The sequence below is a fragment of the Ranitomeya variabilis genome, chromosome 6, assembly GCF_051348905.1.
Source record: "Ranitomeya variabilis isolate aRanVar5 chromosome 6, aRanVar5.hap1, whole genome shotgun sequence".
Taxonomy (NCBI): domain Eukaryota; kingdom Metazoa; phylum Chordata; class Amphibia; order Anura; family Dendrobatidae; genus Ranitomeya; species Ranitomeya variabilis.
This window is the reverse complement of record NC_135237.1, coordinates 479974532-479993997: the sequence shown is the minus strand read 5'-3', so window position 1 is coordinate 479993997 and position 19466 is coordinate 479974532. Positions and strand designations below refer to the sequence as shown.

General features: G+C 45.8%; 1 protein-coding gene across 4 annotated transcripts in view; it reads left to right on the top strand.

Annotated features, from left to right (window-relative positions):
- Nucleotides 1-985: 985 nt before the first annotated feature.
- Nucleotides 986-19466, top strand: part of STAU2 (staufen double-stranded RNA binding protein 2) — a 702362-nt gene continuing 683881 nt past the window's right edge. For 2 of the 4 annotated variants that reach the window (XM_077270664.1, XM_077270662.1), the window contains exon 1: nucleotides 986-1349. The gene's annotated coding sequence lies outside the window, so the exon portion shown is untranslated. The remainder of the gene's footprint in view (nucleotides 1350-19466) is intronic. The other 2 variants (XM_077270663.1, XM_077270661.1) reach the window with 1 other exon arrangement.

Here is a 19466-nt window from a genome sequence, read left to right as displayed (position 1 = left end):
CCATTACCATGACTATTGCTCTGCAGCACTTTACACCATTACCATGACTACCGCTCTGCAGCACTTTCCACCATTACTATTGCTCTGCAGCACTTTACACCATTACCATGACTATCGCTCTGCAGCACTTTCCACCATTACCATGACTACCGCTCTGCAGCACTTTACACCACTACCATGACTACCGCTCTGCAGCACTTTACACCATTACCATGACTACCGCTCTGCAGCACTTTACACCATTACCATGACTACAGCTCTGCAGCACTTTACACCATTACCATGACTATTGCTCTGCAGCACTTTACACCATTACCACGACTACCGCTCTGTAGCACTTTACACCATTACCATGACTATCGCTCTGCAGCACTTTACACCATTACCATTACTACCTCTCTGCGGCACTTTACACCATTACCATGACTACCGCTCTGCAGCACTTTACACCATTACCATGACTACCGCTCTGCGGCACTTTTCGTACGGGAAAGAAGGCATCTTATATCTCAGGAGCAGAGATAGGAAGGAACAAAGCCAAACCAGTGCTAGAGTCAGAACAGCACGATTAGGTAAAATGTCTTCTAGCACATTAAGTCCTATTTAAGAGATGGTAAAATACATAGCAGGGCATTCTGGGATTTGTAGTTCATAACTGCTTTACACCATGTGCTTTCCTTCCAGCTCACTTCAGTGTCTCTGCAACCTGTCAGGAGACTTGTGACACATTTCTTGCAGATAAGAAGGTTACAGCACAGAAGTGATAACTGGGTGTCCTCCCCATGTCTTCACTGCCTCATGTGTAAATGAAGAAAGTTTCTGGGTTTATTTATCCCACTATTGCTGACTACTGGGGCTGTTTTCTGTGCTTCCAGCAACTTCTTCCCTCCGCCTTCCTCTTTCCTTGATCCCACTGCTTCTGTGCTCGGCTTCCTAGATCTCCACCAATTATTCTATAATTGCACTACCGAGCCTGACCACGCGGGGTCGCTAGCGATGTGAATAATGGCTGCTTTTCAGTGCCGATGAGCGTGAGGGCGGTGGGCAATACCACCGCACAGACAGGAGGAGACGTTTCCGTTATCCTAGCGAAAACACCCATGAAACACACCGTGCCAAATAATATAGGAAGGTGCAATCAGGGTGACTTCTCCGGAGCTATTCCATTGCCTCGGCTGTGTAGTATGCGCTGTACTGACCAAGGATTTAATACAGATGTTTGCAGTCTCCCCTTCATCGCGACATGGAGTATGCAGCCGCTGTCAGGGGAGGGGGCGGTGCGAGGACCCTCATTCTCTTTAGTGTTTGTCAATGTTGGAGGTGTGAGCAGCCCGGCCCGGGACAGCCAGGTAACTGTGCAGCACGATGGAGGGCTGGCGATAGTCGTGACATACAGGTGACAGGCCCGTGTGTGCAGCAGAGCAGCCTGTCCCCGGGTATCAGGGCACTAACAAGCTGAGGGCTGCACCATGTCAGGGCTCAGGTACCGAGCATCATCAGGACATGCAGGCAAATGGCAATGTCATGTGTGCTGGGCGCTGCATACACTATATACAATGTGTGTGCGTGTATATAGTGTGTGTATAGTGTGTGTGTGTATATAATGTGGGTGTGTGCTGGGCAGTGCATAGACTATATACAATGTGTGTGCGTGTATATAGTGTGTGTATGTGTATAGTGTGTGTGTGTATATAATGTGGGTGTGTGCTGGGCAGTGCATACACTATATACAATGTGTGTGCGTGTATATAGTGTGTGTATGTGTATAGTGTGTGTGTGTATATAATGTGGGTGTGTGCTGGGCAGTGCATAGACTATATACAATGTGTGTGCGTGTATATAGTGTGTGTATGTGTATAGTGTGTGTGTGTGTGTATATAATGTGGGTGGGTGTGTGCTGGGCAGTGCATACACTATATACAATGTGTGTGCGTGTATATATAATGTGGGTGTGTGCTGGGCGCTGCATACACTATATACAATGTGTGTGCGTGTATATAGTGTGTGTATGTGTATAGTGTGTGTGTGTATATAATGTGGGTGTGTGCTGGGCGCTGCATACACTATATACAATGTGGGTGTGTGTATATAGTGTGTGTGTATATAATGTGGGTGGGTGTGTGCTGGGCAGTGCATACACTATATACAATGTGTGTGCGTGTATATATAATGTGGGTGTGTGCTGGGCGCTGCATACACTATATACAATGTGGGTGTGTGTATATAGTGTGTGTGTATATAATGTGGGTGGGTGTGTGCTGGGCAGTGCATACACTATATACAATGTGTGTGCGTGTATATATAATGTGGGTGTGTGCTGGGCGCTGCATACACTATATACAATGTGGGTGTGTGTATATAGTGTGTGTGTATTTAATGTGGGTGGGTGTGTGCTGGGCACTGCATAGACTGTATATAATGTGTGTGCGTGTATATAGTGTGTGCATGTATATATAATGTGGGTGTGTGCTGGGCGCTGCATACACTATATACAATGTGTGTGTGTGTATATAGTGTGTGTGTGTATATAATGTGGGTGTGTGCTGGGCAGTGCATAGACTGTATATAATATGTGCGTGCCTGTATATAGTGTGTGTGTGCGCATGTATATAGTGTGGGTGTGCTGGCCAATGAGTAGACTATATATAATGTGTGTGCATGTGTATATATATAATGTGGGTGTGTGCTGGGCGCTGCATAGACTATATATAATGTGTGCGTGCATGTATATAATGTGGGTGTGCGCTGGGCACTGCATAGACTGTATATAATATGTGCGTGCATGTATATAATGTGGGTGTGTGCTGGGCACTGCATAGACTATATACAATGTGTGTGCGTGTATATAGTGTGTGCATGTATATATAATGTGGGTGTGTGCTGGGCGCTGCATACACTATATACAATGTGTGTGCGTGTATATAGTGTGTGTATAGTGTGTGTATATAATGTGGGTGTGTGCTGGGCAGTGCATAGACTATATATAATGTGTGCATGCCTGTATATAGTGTGTGTGTGCGCATGTATATAGTGTGTGTGTGTATATAATGTGGGTGTGTGTGTGCTGGGCAGTGCATAGACTATATACAATGTGTGTGCGTGTATATAGTGTGTGTGTGCGCATGTACATAGTGTGGGTGTGCTGGCCAATGAGTAGACTATATATAATGTGTGTGCATGTGTATATATAATGTGGGTGTGTGCTGGGCGCTGCATAGACTATATATAATGTGTGCGTGCATGTATATAATGTGGGTGTGTGCTGGGCAGTGCATAGATTATATATAGGCCACGTTCACACTTTGCGGTGTGCTCTGCGGGTTAATCCCGCAGCGGAATTGATAAATCTGCAGGGCAAAACCGCTGCGGTTATCCCTGCAGATTTATCGCGGTTTGTTCCGCGGTTTCCGCCTATACTATTGATGCTGCATATGCAGCAATATGCAGCATCAATAGTAATGTAAAAAATAATAAAAATTGGTTATACTCACCCTCTGATGTCCGGATCTCCTCGGTGCTGCAGGCGGCTGTGCCGACAAGGACCTTCGTGATGTCACGGTCATGTGATCGCGACGACACCACAGGTCCTGCTCGCACAGCAACTGAGACCGGACGCCGCGGGCAGCGCTGAGAGGTGAGTATAGCATCATTTTTTATTTTAATTCTTTTTTTTTACACCAAAATATGGTTCCCAGGGCCTGGAGGAGAGTCTCCTCTCCTCCCCCCCGGGTACCATCTGCACATTATCCGCTTAACTTCCCGCAATGTGGGCACAGCCCCATGCGGAAAGTGAGTGGATCAATGCATTCCTATGGCTGCAGAATCGCTGCGATTCTGCACCAAGAAGTGACATGCTCCTTTTTTTCCGCAGAAAAGCCGCGTGGCATAGCGGGTTTTGTTTTCCATAGGGTAACATTGTACTGTACCCTGCATGGAAAACTGCTGCGCAGGAAAACTGATCCGCACTGTCAAATCCGCTGCGGATCCGCGGCAAAACCCGCAAAGTGTGAACGTAGCCATAATGTGTGCGTGCATGTATATAATGTGGGTGTGTGCTGGGCAGTGCATAGACTGTAGATGTCACTCTGTCCGAAGCCTTTATAGACTGCTCAAGCGCAACGCACCTGCGCAATCTGGACCCCACAGAGTTACGCATCCAGGGATGAGGATTGTGGCCCAGGAGATCACAGTATGCGTTGGCTCTGAATGCATACCGCGATCTCCGGCACAGCAACTTACCTATCCGGTATTGCCATGGTGTCTCTTTAGGCCGGAGGCCGGGACATGAATCCTCTGTCAGAAATGGCGCATGCATATAGCGCACTTCAGGCGCCATTTGTAAGTTTCGCATGCGGGGGTGAGGGTTGTGGCACCGGAATCAGCGTCTGCGCTTTCCGGCGCCATTTTTATACTGAATCTATATATAAAATACATCAGCGGAGCAATCCAGCCACTTTCTATTGAAAAAATATATATATATATCACACACACGCACACACTGTGTTCCAAATTATTATGCAAATGACATTTTTCTCGGATTTTCCTAAATGGTCGGTGCAAATGACAGTCTAATAAAAGTCATCACCCGTTAGATTATACATCGAATTTTATTGAAGAAACCTCCCAATGATAACAGTATAATCTCCAAAATTAATAAAAACTCACAATGCACTGTTCCAAATTATTATGCACAGTAGAATTTCTAAACATTTGATATGTTTTAAAGAACTGAAAATGCTCATTTGTGGAATTTGCAGCATTAGGAGGTCACATTCACTGAACAAAAAAGCTATTTAACTCCAAAACATCCTAAGAGGCCAAGTTACATGTTAACATAGGAGCCCTTCATTGATATCACCTTCACAATTCTTGCATCCATTGAACTTGTGAGTTTATGGAGAGTTTCTGCTTGTATTTCTTTGCATGAAGTCAGAATAGCCTCCCAGGGCTGCTGTTTTGATGTGAACTGCCTCCCACCCTCATAGATCTTTTGTTTGATGATACTCCAAAGGTTCTCTATAGGGTTGAGGTCAGGGGAAGATGGTGGCCACACCATAAGTTTATCTCCTTTTATACCCATAGCAGCCAATTACTCAGAGGTATTCATTGTCATGCATGAAGATGATTTTGTTCCTGAAGGCACGTTTCTGCTTTTTAGACCATGGAAGAAAGTTGTCAGTCAGAAACTCTATTTACTTTGCTGAGGTCATTTTCACACCTTCAGGAACCTTAAAGTGCCCTACCAGCTGTTTCCCCATGATTCCAGCCCAAAACATGACGTCTCCACCTCCTTGCTGACATCGAAGCCTTGTTGGGACATGGTGGCCATCCACCAACCATCCACTACTCCATCCATCTGGACCGTCCAGGGTTGCTCGACACTCATCAGTAAACAAGACTGTTTAAAAATTAGTCATCATGTATGTCTGGGCCCACTGCAACCGTTTCTGCTTGTGAACACTGTTTAGGAGTGGCCGAATAGTAGGTTTATGCACCACAGCAAGCCTTTGAAGGATCCTACACCTTGAGGTTCGAGGGACTCCAGACGCACCAGCAGCTTCAAATAACTGTTTGCTGCTTTGTAATAGTATTTTGGCAGCGGCTCTCTTAATCCAATGAATTTGTCTGGCAGAAAACTTCCTCATTATGCCTTTATTTGCATGAACTCTGTATGTGCTCTGTTTCAGTCACAAATCTCATCAGAGTATGATGATCACTCTTAAGTTTTCGTGAAATATCTAATTTTTTCATACCTTGTCCAAGGCATTGCACTATTTAACGCTTTTCAGCAGCAGAGAGATCCTTTTTATTTCCCATATTGCTTGAAAACTGTGACCTGCATAATAATGTGGAACATCATTTTTGAGTAGTTTTCCTTTAATTAGAATCACCTGGAAAACTAATTATCACATGTGTTTAAGATTGATTTCAGTGATTCATTGAGCCCTGAGACACAATACCATCCACGAGTTTATTTGAAAAACAAAACAATTAAATCTTTATGACACTTAAATCCAATTTGCATAATAATTTGGAACACAGTGTATATACATACGCCAGTGCAGCACATGACAGGATGGGGCAGCACATTACGAATGGGGGCGCAGGATGGGAGTAGCATGTGACAGAATGGAGGCGCAGGATGGGAGCAGCACATGGCAGGATGGGGGCGCAGGACGGGAGTAGCACATGGCAGGATGGGGGCGCAGGATGGGAGCAGCACATGGCAGGATGGAGGCGCAGGACGGGAGCAGCACATGGCAGGACGGGAGCAGCACATGGCAGGATGGGGGCGCAGGACGGGAGCAGCACATGGCAGGATGGGGGCGCAGGACGGGAGCAGCACATGGCAGGATGGGGGCGCAGGACGGGAGCAGCACATGGCAGGATGGGGGCGCAGGACGGGAGCAGCACATGGCAGGATGGAGGCGCAGGACGGGAGCAGCACATGGCAGGATGGGGGCGCAGGACGGGAGCAGCACATGGCAGGATGGGGGCGCAGGACGGGAGCAGCACATGGCAGGATGGGGGCGCAGGACGGGAGCAGCACATGGCAGGATGGAGGCGCAGGACGGGAGCAGCACATGGCAGGATGGGGGCGCAGGACGGGAGCAGCACATGGCAGGATGGGGGCGCAGGACGGGAGCAGCACATGGCAGGATGGGGGCGCAGGACGGGAGCAGCACATGGCAGGATGGGGGCGCAGGATGGGGGCGCAGGATGGGAGCACATGACAGGATGAGGGCACTGGAAGAGTGTAGCACATAAGATGGAGGCGCACAAAACAGGATGGGGGCTGCACATGACAAGATTATTGACAAGGCCATATACCAATATAAATGCTCGCCACCCGGGCGTAGAACGGGTTCAATAGCTAGTGTATATATAATGTTGGCATGTGCCGGGCAGTGCATAGATTGTAGATGTGTGTACACCATGTTCCAAATTATTATGCAAATTACATTTTCCTCGGATTTTCCTAAATGGTCGATGCAAATGACAGTCCAATAAAATTTGATGTATACGGGTGATGACTTTTATTAAAGAAACCTCCCAATGATAACAGTATAATCTCCAAAATGAATAAAAACTCAAAATGCACTGTTCCAAATTATTAGGCACAGTAGAATTTCCAAACATTTGATATGTTTTAAAGAACTGAAAATGCTCATTTGTGGAATTTGCAGCATTAGGAAGTCACATTCACTGAACAAAAAAGCTATTTAACTCCAAAACATCCTAACAGGCCAAGTTACATGTTAACATAGGACCTCTTCTTTGACATCACCTTCACAATTCTTGCATCCATTGAACTTGTGAGTTTTTGGAGAGTTTCTGCTTGTATTTCTTTGCATGAAGTCAGAATAGCCTCCCAGAGCTGCTGTTTTGATGTGAACTGCCTCCCACCCTCATAGATCTTTTGCTTTATGATATTCCAAAGGTTCTCTATAGGGTTGAGGTCAGGGGAAGATGGTGGCCACACCATGAGTTTCTCTCCTTTTCTGCCCATAGAGCCAATGACTCAGAGGTATTCTTTGCAGCATGAGATGGTGCATTGTCATGTATGAAGATGATTTTGCTCCTGAAGGCACGTTTCAGCTTTTTATACCATGGAAGAAAGTTATCAGTCAGAAACGCTATATACTTTGCAGAGGTCATTTTCACACCTTCAGGAACCTTAAAGGGCCCTACCAGCTGTTTTCCCATGATTCCTGCCCAAAACATGACTCCTCCACCTCCTTGCTGACGTCGCAGCCTTGTTGGGACATGGTGGCCATCCACCAACCATCCACTACTCCATCCATCTGGACCATCCAGGGTTGCTATTTAACGCTTTTCAGCCGCAGAGAGATCCTTTTTATTTCCCATATTGCTTGAAACCTGTGACCTGCTTAATAATGCGGAACATCATTTTTAAGTAGATTTCCTTTAATTAGAATAACCTGGAAAACGAATTATCACATGTGTTTGGTTTCAGTGATCCATTGAGCCCTGAAACACAATATCATCCATGAGGTTACTTTAAAAACAAAACAATTAAATTTTTATGACACTTAAATCCAATTTGCACAATAATTTTGGGAACACGGTGGATGTATATATGTGTGGGCTGGGCAGTGCATAGTCTGTAGGTGTGTATGTATGTGTGTATAATGGAATGGTCTTCCAATAATCTTTGAGGAGTTCCCAGAGATGCTTAGCACTTGTTGGCCCTTTTGCCTTCACTCTGCGGTCCAGCTCACCCCAATCCATCTCGATTGGGTTCAGGTCTGGTGACTGTGGAGGCCAGGTCCACTGGCGTAGCACCCCATCACTCTCCTTCTTGGTCAAATAGCCCTTACACAGCCTGGAGGTGTGTTTGAGGTCATTGTCCTGTTGAAAAATAAATGATGGTCCGACTAAACGCAAACCGGATGGAATACCATGCCGCTGCAAGATGCTGTGGTAGCCATGCTGGTTCAGTATGCCTTCAATTTTGAATAAATCCCAACAGTGTCACCAGCAAAGCACCCCCACACACCATCACACCTCCTTTATGCTTCATGGTGGGAACCAGACCAGGCATGTAGAGTCCATCCGTTCACCTTTTCTGCATCGCACAAAGACACCGTGGTTGGAACCAAAGATCTCAAATTTGGACTCATCAGACCAAAGCACAGATTTCCACTGGTCTAATGTCCATTCCTTGTGTTCTTTAGCCCAAACAAGTCTCTTCTGCTTGTTTCCTGTCCTTAGCAGTGGTTTCCTAGCAGCTATTTTACCATGAAGGCCTGCTGCACAAAGTCTCCTCTTAACAGTTGTTGTAGAGATGTGTCTGCTGCTAGAACTCTGTGTGGCATTGACCTGGTCTCTAATCTGAGCTGCTGTTAACCTGCAATTTCTGAGCCTGGTGACTCGGATAAACTTATCCTCAGAAGCAGAGGTGACTCTTGGTCTTCCTTTCCTGGGGCGGTCCTCATGTGAGCCAGTTTCTTTGTAGCGCTTGATTGGTTTTTGCAACTGCACTTGGGGACACTTTCAAAGTTTTCCAAATTTTTCGGACTGACTGACCTTCATTTCTTAAAGTAATGATGGCCACTTACTTTTCTTTACTTAGCTGCTTTTTTCTTGCCATAATACAAATTCTAACAGTCTATTCAGTAGGACTATCAGCTGTGCATCCACCAGACTTCTGCTCAACACAACTGATGGTCCCAACCCCATTTATAAGGCAAGAAATCCCACTTGACAGGGCACACCTGTGAAGTGAAAACCATTTCTGGTGACTACCTCTTGAAGCACATCAAGAGAATGCCAAGAGTGTGCAAAGCAATCATCAAAGCAAAAGGTGGCTACTTTGAAGAACCTAGAATATAAGACATATGTTCAGTTGTTTCACACTTTTTTAAGTATATAATTCCACATGTGTTAATTCATAGTTTTGATGCCTTCAGTGTGAATGTATAATTTTCAAAGTCATGAAAATACAGAAAAATCCTTAAATGAGGTGTCCAAACTTTTGTTCTGTACTATATATATATATATATATATATATATATATATATATATATATATATATATATATATATATATATATATATATATATATCTATATATATCTATATATCTATTTCTAGCATGTGGCCAGATTCTAACGCATCGGGTATTCTAGAATATGTATGTATGTACGTCGCGCTAAGCACAGCCGCGTAGCATATAGCACGCCGACATTGCATGTAGCACTGCCCACGCAGCGTGTAGCACAGCCCACGTAACACAGACAGCCACGTAGTATATAACACAGCCCGCGCGGTGTATAGCAGTGTGGGCACCATATCCCTGTTAAAAAACCTGCCGGCCGCGACCAATCAGCAACGCCGGATTTCCGTTACGGAAGTTAGTTACAGACAGACAGAAGTACCCCTTAGGGCTCTTTTCCATTTGCGAGAAACACGTCCGTGTCCCGCATGTGAAAACCAAGCTCTGGCACTTGGGAGCGGAGTGTGCAGCTCCATGTGTTGCTATGCGGCCGCACGCTCCGCTCTGGAGTGCCGGCACCAGAGCTTGGTTTTCACATGTGAGACACGGACGTGTTTCTCGCAAATGGAAAAGAGCCCTTAGAAAATTATAGATAGATAGAGGTGGGTGTGTGCTGGGCAGTGCATGGTCTGTAGATGTGTGTGTACTGGGCTGTGAAGTTTATGATGTATGTGCTGTGATGCAGTGACCCATGCTGCAGCTAGGGGGCGCTGTATGTGCTCCTCAGGGTACGCAGGGAGGTGTAACTAATGGTGATGATGAGATAGTGACTGGCATGATTGTAAATGGCCGGTATGTGTCGCAGAGGGAGTCTGCGCTGTAAGCCTGAAGTACTGCTGTTTTTCTGGGACATGTAGTCCCACAAGTATTTGTATAGTTTGTAAAGGGAGGCTTGCAGGGTTAGTCAGAGAGCTGGGCGGGTCTGGCTAACCACACACCTCCCACCTATGGGAGTGGTTACAGGTACATAATGTGACCATGGTGTGGTCACATGTGCTCTGTGGTAGTTTATGTAGGTCCTGGACGGCTTGTGTGTTGGGAGGTCCTGTGTGTGGATCGGATCCCTGAATAGCGCACTGAGAGGCTGTGGACCTGAAGACTTGTGTGTTGGGAGATCCTGGGAGTAGGACTTCCTGAAGAGCACCTGGAAAGGCATGTATGCAGAGTCTGTAATGGCACTGCACTGGGGGGAGCTACAGCCCGTCTGAGGATCTGGACTGTCAGGTGGCCTGGTGAGCAAGGCATTGTCCGGAACGGTGATCCCAGTTTGGCAGCTTCCCTGGGAGAGAGAGGACTGAGGGTATGTGCACACGTTCAGGTTTTTTCGCAATAAAAATGCTATAAAAACGCATTAAAAACGCAGGCATATGCATCCTATCATTTAGAATGCATTCTGCAATTTTTGCGCACAGGATGCGTTTTTTTTCCGTGAAAAAAACGCATCGCGGTAAAAAAAAGCATGTTCATTAATTTTGCGTTTTTTTTCGCGTTTTTCCCGCTATTCTATGCATTGGGAAAAAACGCAAAAAAACCCCGCATCAATAACACATAAAAAATGCATGCGGATTTCTGGCAAAAATGTCTGGTTTTTGTCAGGAAATTTCTGCAAGAAATCCTGACGTAACCTGAACGTGTGCACATACCCTGACAGGAGTCAGCGTGTGGAGCAGGAGCTCCTGGAAGGTAACCAGAGTATGGGGAACTGTGTGCACTGACTGGGGTCAGCTACTGAACAGTGCGGTCACCCATGGTAACTGGACGGAGTAAGGTCCAGCATGTGTAGTGCCTGCAACCTAATGTCGTGCTATGAAGTATCAGTTAGAATGTATATAATGAACCATGTGTAGGTCTGTGATGTGTTTTTGTGTTTTTGCTAAGCAAGTGTCCCCCAACACATGTAGTTAGTGCTATCTCACAGTATGCATAGATGTATACACGTGTGCTGGGCTGTGTAGTATTCACACGTGTGTGTGTGTATGTATGTGTGTGTAATAAATATATCTAATGTATTTTTTGGCTGTGCCTTATACAGTGTGTGTACGTGCATACATACATTCACACACGTATGTACGTATAAGTGCAATAGGTGATCATGCATGTATAGAATTGCACAATTTGGGATAAATAATATCTATCCAGAAAAACAGCAGCACTGCCTGAGCAGGTGCAGAACTCCCCTAAGTAAAGTTTTCTATTAAAGGTATAAAAATCCAAAACGGGAGGCTGCACATCCAAAATAGTAAAATATTTTGGATCCCTTATTCACCAACACCATGGTATTGGTGAATAAATGATCTTTACTCTTTCACCATCTTGGATGTGCGGCCTCCTTTTCTGGATTTTTATATGCGGACACTATGGGTAGCCATGATCTTGCATCCTTTATATCTATGTGGCTGTGTCCCTCCATTATGTGTTTGTATATATAATATTAATATATTCTAATGGCCCCGTTTCCTACCTTAGATCGGTCTTCTTCCATTATAGACATTGTAGTGTAACAAGTAGGGCTGTGTTCACACTACTGTCGCCTCCTCCTGATGATTTGATGGGATGAATATGTGCAGCAATATTTTTTTACAGCAAAGCGAGAGACGACATAATGATAACTGACTACATTGTGGTGGTTTAATGATGGCAGCATGACCACAGCCTAAGGGGGGATAGCCAAGTGTTGCCCTATTCTCCTATAGTAAGGAGGTGGGCAATACGTTCCAGAATATTGGGTGGGAGTGATGTGATTGCACGAAACCAGCTAGTACACTATTTTGAGTATTGCGGTTTGCAAAACTCGCTACTCCACAAATTACACTATATGGACAAAAATATTAGGACACATGAACATTACACCTACAGGAGCTTTTGCAAGGCTCTGCATCTGTGAATTGTTGGCCATTCATTCAGAAAACCACTTGTGAGGGGAGACACTGTCAGACAGGAGGGCCTGGATCACCAATGCTCTTCTGTATGAATAGCAGAAAGTTCCCACCTTCTGATATTTGGGGCTCACACCCTGATAATCGCGTTAGGCCTCTTTCACACTTCCGTCGTTCTGTTCACGTTACAATGCGTCATCACGCAGAGCGACGGATCCATCAAAAATAGTGAAAAACGGATGCAATGGATCCTGTTTTTCGACGGTTCCGTCTAGCAGATCCATAGAAAAACAGGATCTGTTGTATCTGTCGCATCCGTTTTTCCATCCGTTTCATCCATTTATTTTGGCGGATCCGTTTTTCATACCTCCAAATCGGAGGCTCCCAAATGTGATTGGCTACTGGAAAATAATGGAAACCTAAATATTGAGTGTTTTAACACCCCATCTCTGAGAGGTTTTGGAGTGAGGGGCAGAAATGGAGTTATAGCAAATATTGTGACCATCTATGCGGATTTTGCTTTTGAGGCCGTGATAGGTTGGCAGTGATTGTTCGGGAAACGGAGGAAACAAGACAGCGCATCCTGGCGGCGCCGCCGTTGGATCTATCCGAATTGCTGCACAGCGATTGACCCGTGGTGTCTATTCAACGCTGTACATGGAATTGAGGCAAAACCCGGAAAAGTTCTTCAATTATATACGCATGAGATCTGAAAACTTTGACGTTTTGGTGGAACCGGTTGGAGAACTAATCCGGAGAAAGGACACCTATTGACGCTTTTCCATATCACCGGCGGAGCATCTGATGGTGACACTTCGGTAAGCCTTTATTTATTTATTTTATTTTTTTTTATGGTTTCTCTTTTAGCAGACTAAATGTAATGTTGTTGCTGGTAGTTTGCAATAATTTGTGTCTTTTTTTTTTTTTTAACAGATTCCTTGCAACTAGCGAATCCCTTTCCTCCCTCCATTATCAATTTTGGCTTGGGATTTCGACAATATCAGGGATAGTAAAACAGACCTGCCGGGCATTGTGGGATTGTTTACAGGAGTAGTACATCCCAAATCCAACAACGGAGAGGTGGCTGGAGATTGCCGCAAATTTTGAACAGATTTTCCATTTTCCAAATAGCTTGGGTGCCGTGGATGGCAAGCAAATAAGGACTGTTAGGGTATGTTTCCACGGTACGTAAACACTGCTTGTTTGACGCTGCAGCGTCAAACAAGCAGCGTCCAGATGTTCCAGCATAGTGGAGGGGATTTTATGAAATCCCGTCTCCACTATGCGTGGAAACCCGCACGCGGCGGCCCTGCGACTCCGGACATGCTGCGCGTCTTTTCAGAACGCAGCATGTCCGTACACCTTGCGGGGACGCAGCGTCCCCGCAAGGCATAAAACAGGGCCCTATGGCAAGGGGGGCGATGATCCCGGATGTGTACTGTACACATCCGGCATCATCGCGTCCCAGAAAGGGGGCGGGGCTTAGCGCCGAGCGGCTTCGCCGCTCCGGCGATACCGTCGGCCGCCCGCAACGTGGAAACATACCCTAAAACCTGCAGGATCGGGCTCAGAATATTTCAATTATACAAAATATTTTTGTACTGTGCTAATGGCCATAGCTGACGCCGAATGCAAATTCGTAGCGGTGGATATTGGTGCCTATGGTCGTGTGTTGGTGATGAAGCCATCCAACTTTCACCACACCTGCTCAAACCATATGCAAGTAGTGGATTAACACAAAGGAAAATAGTATTTAATTATCGGTTAACACGAGCGAGACGAGTGGTGGAGTGTGCCTTCGGGATTTTAACTGCAAAATGGCGAGTTCTGTTGACTGCTATCAAACTGAAAACGGAGACTGTGGATGAGGTGTGAAGGCTTGTGTGGTGCTGCACAATTTTGTCCTGTCCAAGGAACCGGTTGCCATGGAGTAAAATGCGTCTGAAACCACCTTGCGTGACTATCAAAATATCTTTTCGTAGCGCTGTTGCAGTTTCCAGAATAAGGGTCCTTTCCACTTGCGAGATAAACGTCCGTGTCTCTCATGTTAAAACCAAGCTCTGGCGCCGGCACTTGGGAGCGGAGCTGTGCGGCTCCATGTATTGCTATGCAGCTGCACGCTCCGCTCCCAAGTGCCGGCGCCAGAGCTTGGTTTTCACATGCGAGACACGGACGTTTATCTCGCAAGTGAGAAGGAGCCCTGAGGGACCAATTTGCCGATTGCTTTTTGTCACCTCAAGATAGAGTTGAATGGCAGGATGACATGGTTTGATATGTTTTGTGTTTTTATATGATGTATGTTTGGATTACCAAACTTATAGCTGAAGTCACACTTCTGATTTTATACCTGCTGAAGTAAAACTTGTGATTATACCATTTTTTTTTTTTACACCAAGATTTATACCTTTCAGTAAAGTTGTGTGTTTTTTTTACCTTTACAACTTGTGTTTTATGTTTTTGTACCTTTTATACCAAATCTTATATAAATACAATTGACAATAAATGCTTTTTGAAACCAAAAATGTTTTTTATTTACAATTTTAACAATTTTACAAGTTGGAAAACTGTTGGGTGGAGATAGTATCGGAGGGGCTGGCAGGGTGGACCACGTCGATAGTGGGGGGGAAAGGCAACCGGGTTGGGGTTGATCAGAAGTAGAAGGGGGGGGAGAGAGAAAACATGAGGTTGAGCAGGGAGGACAGGTTGGGTGGGGGGTTGGGTTGGTGTAGGTGGGAAATTATAAGGTACAGGAAGCTGGGTCGGGGAAGGAAACTGTGGGGAATGCATTTGGAACTGGGACGGATTTTGGCAACGGCAAGAGTTTGTGTACTGGGAAGGATTGGTAGGATAGACAGTGGCTGGGGGGAGGTGTGGGAGAAACTACCGGGGAAGGCGGAGGGGCTTGGGAGGTGTCCTGCGCTAGAGCAGCATGGCAGCCTTGCATTACATGCATCTGCTGGTCAGGAGTTAGATTTTTCATGCGCGCGAGTACTGCCTGAAAAAAATATTATTCGGGGACTGACTTGCATCTGAATGCATCCTATCCAGATGACTGCTGAGTTCAACGATGCTTTTGTTCACCATGCTGAACCCAGCAGTCACTTGCTCTTCCAAAAGTTTGATAGAGCTCTGGAAGCCTGCATTCAGATGCCAGAACTCAGGAGCATAACTCCTTTCCTGACCCCTCTGGCGCTGCCGCCCAGAACCTAACAGTTTTCTAGAGGTGGCACCATCAGAGGGGTGGGGTAAAGGGAAAGCTAACTCGTCACCAGCAGCTTCATGTGATGAAGTCTGACATGATGCTCCAGCGCTGGTGGATGGGGCCGAGGGATCAGATGTGAGGGAAGGGTCAGACGAAGGGTCAGAGGGGTGGGGTCTAGCGACATGGTGCCCGGTGGCAGACTCCTGTGGGATCGCTCCAGAGGGGTCCAACGCAGCAGCAGGCTCCCGAGTGCTGCAGATGGTGCTGTGAAAGAAAAGAAAAACAAAAATGAATATATTGATATTACAGAGCCCTGGCTGAAACAAAAAATAAGGTTAGACAGGTAAACATTGTGACTTCATAAATGGGCTGTGGAATATTTACAGTACAGACCAAAAGTTTTGGACACACCTTCTCATTTAAAGATTTTTCTGTATTTTCATGACTATGAAAATTGTACATTCACACTGAAGGCATCAAAACTATGAATTAACACATGTGGAATTATATACTTAAAGGGAACCTATCACCCCGTTTTTTAAAGATTAGATAAAAATAGTGTGAAATAGGGGCAGAGCTGGGCTTTACATTAGTGCCTCTTTGGTGCCTTTACACCCCCGTTAGGCTGCCGAAATACCTTTGTGAAGTGGCCGTTTTGTCCTGTCACTCAAGTTGGTCAGGTCGGATGGGCGTGGTCACAGCGCTGTTTCTCCCCCAGATCAGGCTCATCATTACGTTGGTGGCGTAGTGGTGTGCGCATGTCCAAAGAGAAGATCCACTGCCCAGGAGATTCAAAACAGCGCGGTCTTCGCTATTCGCCGTTTACCGGTGGGCGCGGCCATCTTTCCTGTGGCTGCGCGTGCGCAGATGGAGCGCTCTGCTGCCCGGGGCTTCAGGAAAATGGCCACGGGATTCCGCGCGTGCGCAGATGGAGATCGCGGCGGCCATTTTCCTGAAGCCCCGGGCAGCAGAGCGCTCCATCTGCGCACGCGCAGCCACAGGAAAGATGGCCGCGCCCACCGGTAAACGGCGAATAGCGAAGACCGCGCTGTTTTGAATCTCCTGGGCAGTGGATCTTCTCTTTGGACATGCGCACACCACTACGCCACCAACGTAATGATGAGCAGGATTCTGGGGGAGAAACAGCGCTGTGACCACGCCCATCCGACCTGACCAACTTGAGTGACAGCAGAAAACGGCCACTTCACAAAGGTATTTCGGCAGCCTAACGGGGGTGTAAAGGCACCAAAGAGGCACTAATGTAAAGCCCAGCTCTGCCCCTATTTCACACTATTTTTATCTAATCTTTAAAAAACGGGGTGATAGGTTCCCTTTAACAAAAAAGTGTGAAGCAACTGAAAATATGTCAATATATTCTAGGTTCTTCAAAGTAGCCACATTTTGCTTTGATGACTGCTTTGCACACTCTTGGCATTCTCTTGATGAGCTTCAAGAGGTAGTCACCGGAAATGGTTTTCACTTCACAGGTGTGCCCTGTCAGGTTTAATAAGTGGTATTTCTTGCCTTATAAATGGGGTTGGGGCCATCAGTTGTGTTGAACAGAAGTCTGGTGGATACAAGCTGATTGTCCTACTGAATAGACTGTTAGAATTTGTATTATCGCAAGAAAAAAGCAGCTAAGTAAAGAAAAACGAGTGGCCATCTTTACTTTAAGAAATGAAGGTCAGTCAGTCCGAAAAATTGGGCAAACTTTGAAAGTGTCCCCAAGTGCAGTGGCAAAAACCATCAAGCGCTACAAAGAAACTGGCTCACATAAGGACCGCCCCAGGAAAGGAAGACCAAGAGTCACCTCTGCTTCTGAGGATAAGTTTATCCGTGTCACCAGCCTCTGAAATCGCAGGTTGGCAGCAGCTCAGATTAGAGACCAGGTCAATGTCACACAGAGTTCTAGCAGCAGACACATCTCTACAACAACTGTTAAGAGGAGACTTTGTGCAGCAGGCCTTCATGGTAAAATAGCTGCTAGGAAACTACTGCTAAGGACAGGCAACAAGCAGAAGAGACTTGTTTGGGCTAAAGAACACAAGGAATGGACATTAGACCAGTGAAAATCTGTGCTTTGGTGTGATGAGTCCAAATTTGAGATCTTTGGTTCCAACCACCGTGTCTTTGTGCGAAGCAGAAAAGGTGAACGGATGGACTCTACATGCCTGGTTCTGACAGTGAAGCATGGAGGAGGAGGTGTGATGGTGTGGGGGTGCTTTGCTGGTGACACTTTTGGGGATTTATTCAAAATTGAAGGCATACTGAACCAGCATGGCTACCACAGCATCTTGCAGCGGCATGCTATTACATCCAGTTTGCATTTATTTGGACCATCATTTATTTTTCAACAGGACAATGACCCCAAACACACCTCCAGGCTGTGTAAGGGCTATTTGACCAAGAAGGAGAGTGATGGAGTGCTACACCAGATGACCTGGCCTCCACAGTCACCAGTCCTGAACCCAATCGAGATGGTTTGGGGTGAGCTGGACCGCAGAGTGAAGGCAAAAGGGCCAACAAGTGCTAAGCATCTCTGGGAACTCCTTCAAGATTGTTGGAAGACCATTTTCGGTGACTACCTCTTGAAGCTCATCAAGAGAATGCCAAGCGTGTGCAAAGCATTTATCAAAGCAAAAGGTGGCTACTTTGAAGAACCTAGAATATGACAATTTCAGTTGTTTCACACTTTTTTGTTAAGTATATAATTCCACATGTGTTAATTCATAGTTTTGATGCCTTCAGTGTGAATGTACAATTCTCATAATCATGAAAATACAGAAAAATCTTTAAATGAGAAGGTGTGTCCAAACTTTTGGTCTGTACTGTACCTTCTGCTAACCATCGTCGACCGAGGGAACGACGGGGCCCTGCCGTGCTTGTATTGGCTCCTGCATCCTCCCGATCCACTAGGGGCCTGCATCTCCTTGTTGAACTCCCTCTTGAAGCGATCTCTGAGTGACCGCCACCGCTTCATTACCCTTTCACCTGTAAAGGGAGAAAAAAAATTTGTTTACAACACATTCCGTCCTGCAACCGAAATTACTGAAATGGGAATACCTACGCTCTTGAGTCTGCTGCCGAGGTTCCAGGTCCTCCCAGTTGTTCACAACGATGAGGCATACTTGTTCCCAGAGCCAACGGGTGATGAATTGATCAGCATAGCTGCAGTCAGCCATGTTCCACGGCAGCTCCTGCTTGTGTATCTCTTCGATGAGGCGGTCCACATCCAGACACCCCTCCTCATCATCCGAGTCAGGAGAACGCTGTGAAGACTGTTAAAAAATAAAACAAGCAAAATTAAACTGAAATCCACATGTAATATATATATATATATAAAAAAAAAAAATACTTACTGGAGGCTGACCGCAGCGGTGATAATGATGCCGACCCTGGGAGCTGCTGGGAGGACCTTCACGGCGTTGGCCAGAACGTGCAGCAGACTAGAAAAAAATAAAGTTATGTTGGATGTAGGCATATGTTTTGTGTGTGTACTGTGATGTATGATGATCAGTTTTTTTATGTGTTGGGTGCACTGTGATGTCTGTAGGAGCTGCTTCTGCACAACTTACACTCGATGGTTGCTCCGGACATTTCTCCAACCACCCGGTCTCCTTCTGGGAGGCCCTCTGCTGCTTCAGCTTCCTGTGAAAACATAATTAATGCATATAGTGTTAACCCAAAATTTTTAACAAGAACAAAAAGAAAAAAAATAATTTTTAAATTACCTCAATACGCTGACTCTGTGAAGGAGGGCTCTCAGAAGAAGACATAATGTTTTTTTGGGATCTGCAAGTATAAAGAGACTTGTTATCTCCTATACAAATTATGTGCCAAGCTTTGTGTTCTTTAAATGGAACCTGTCA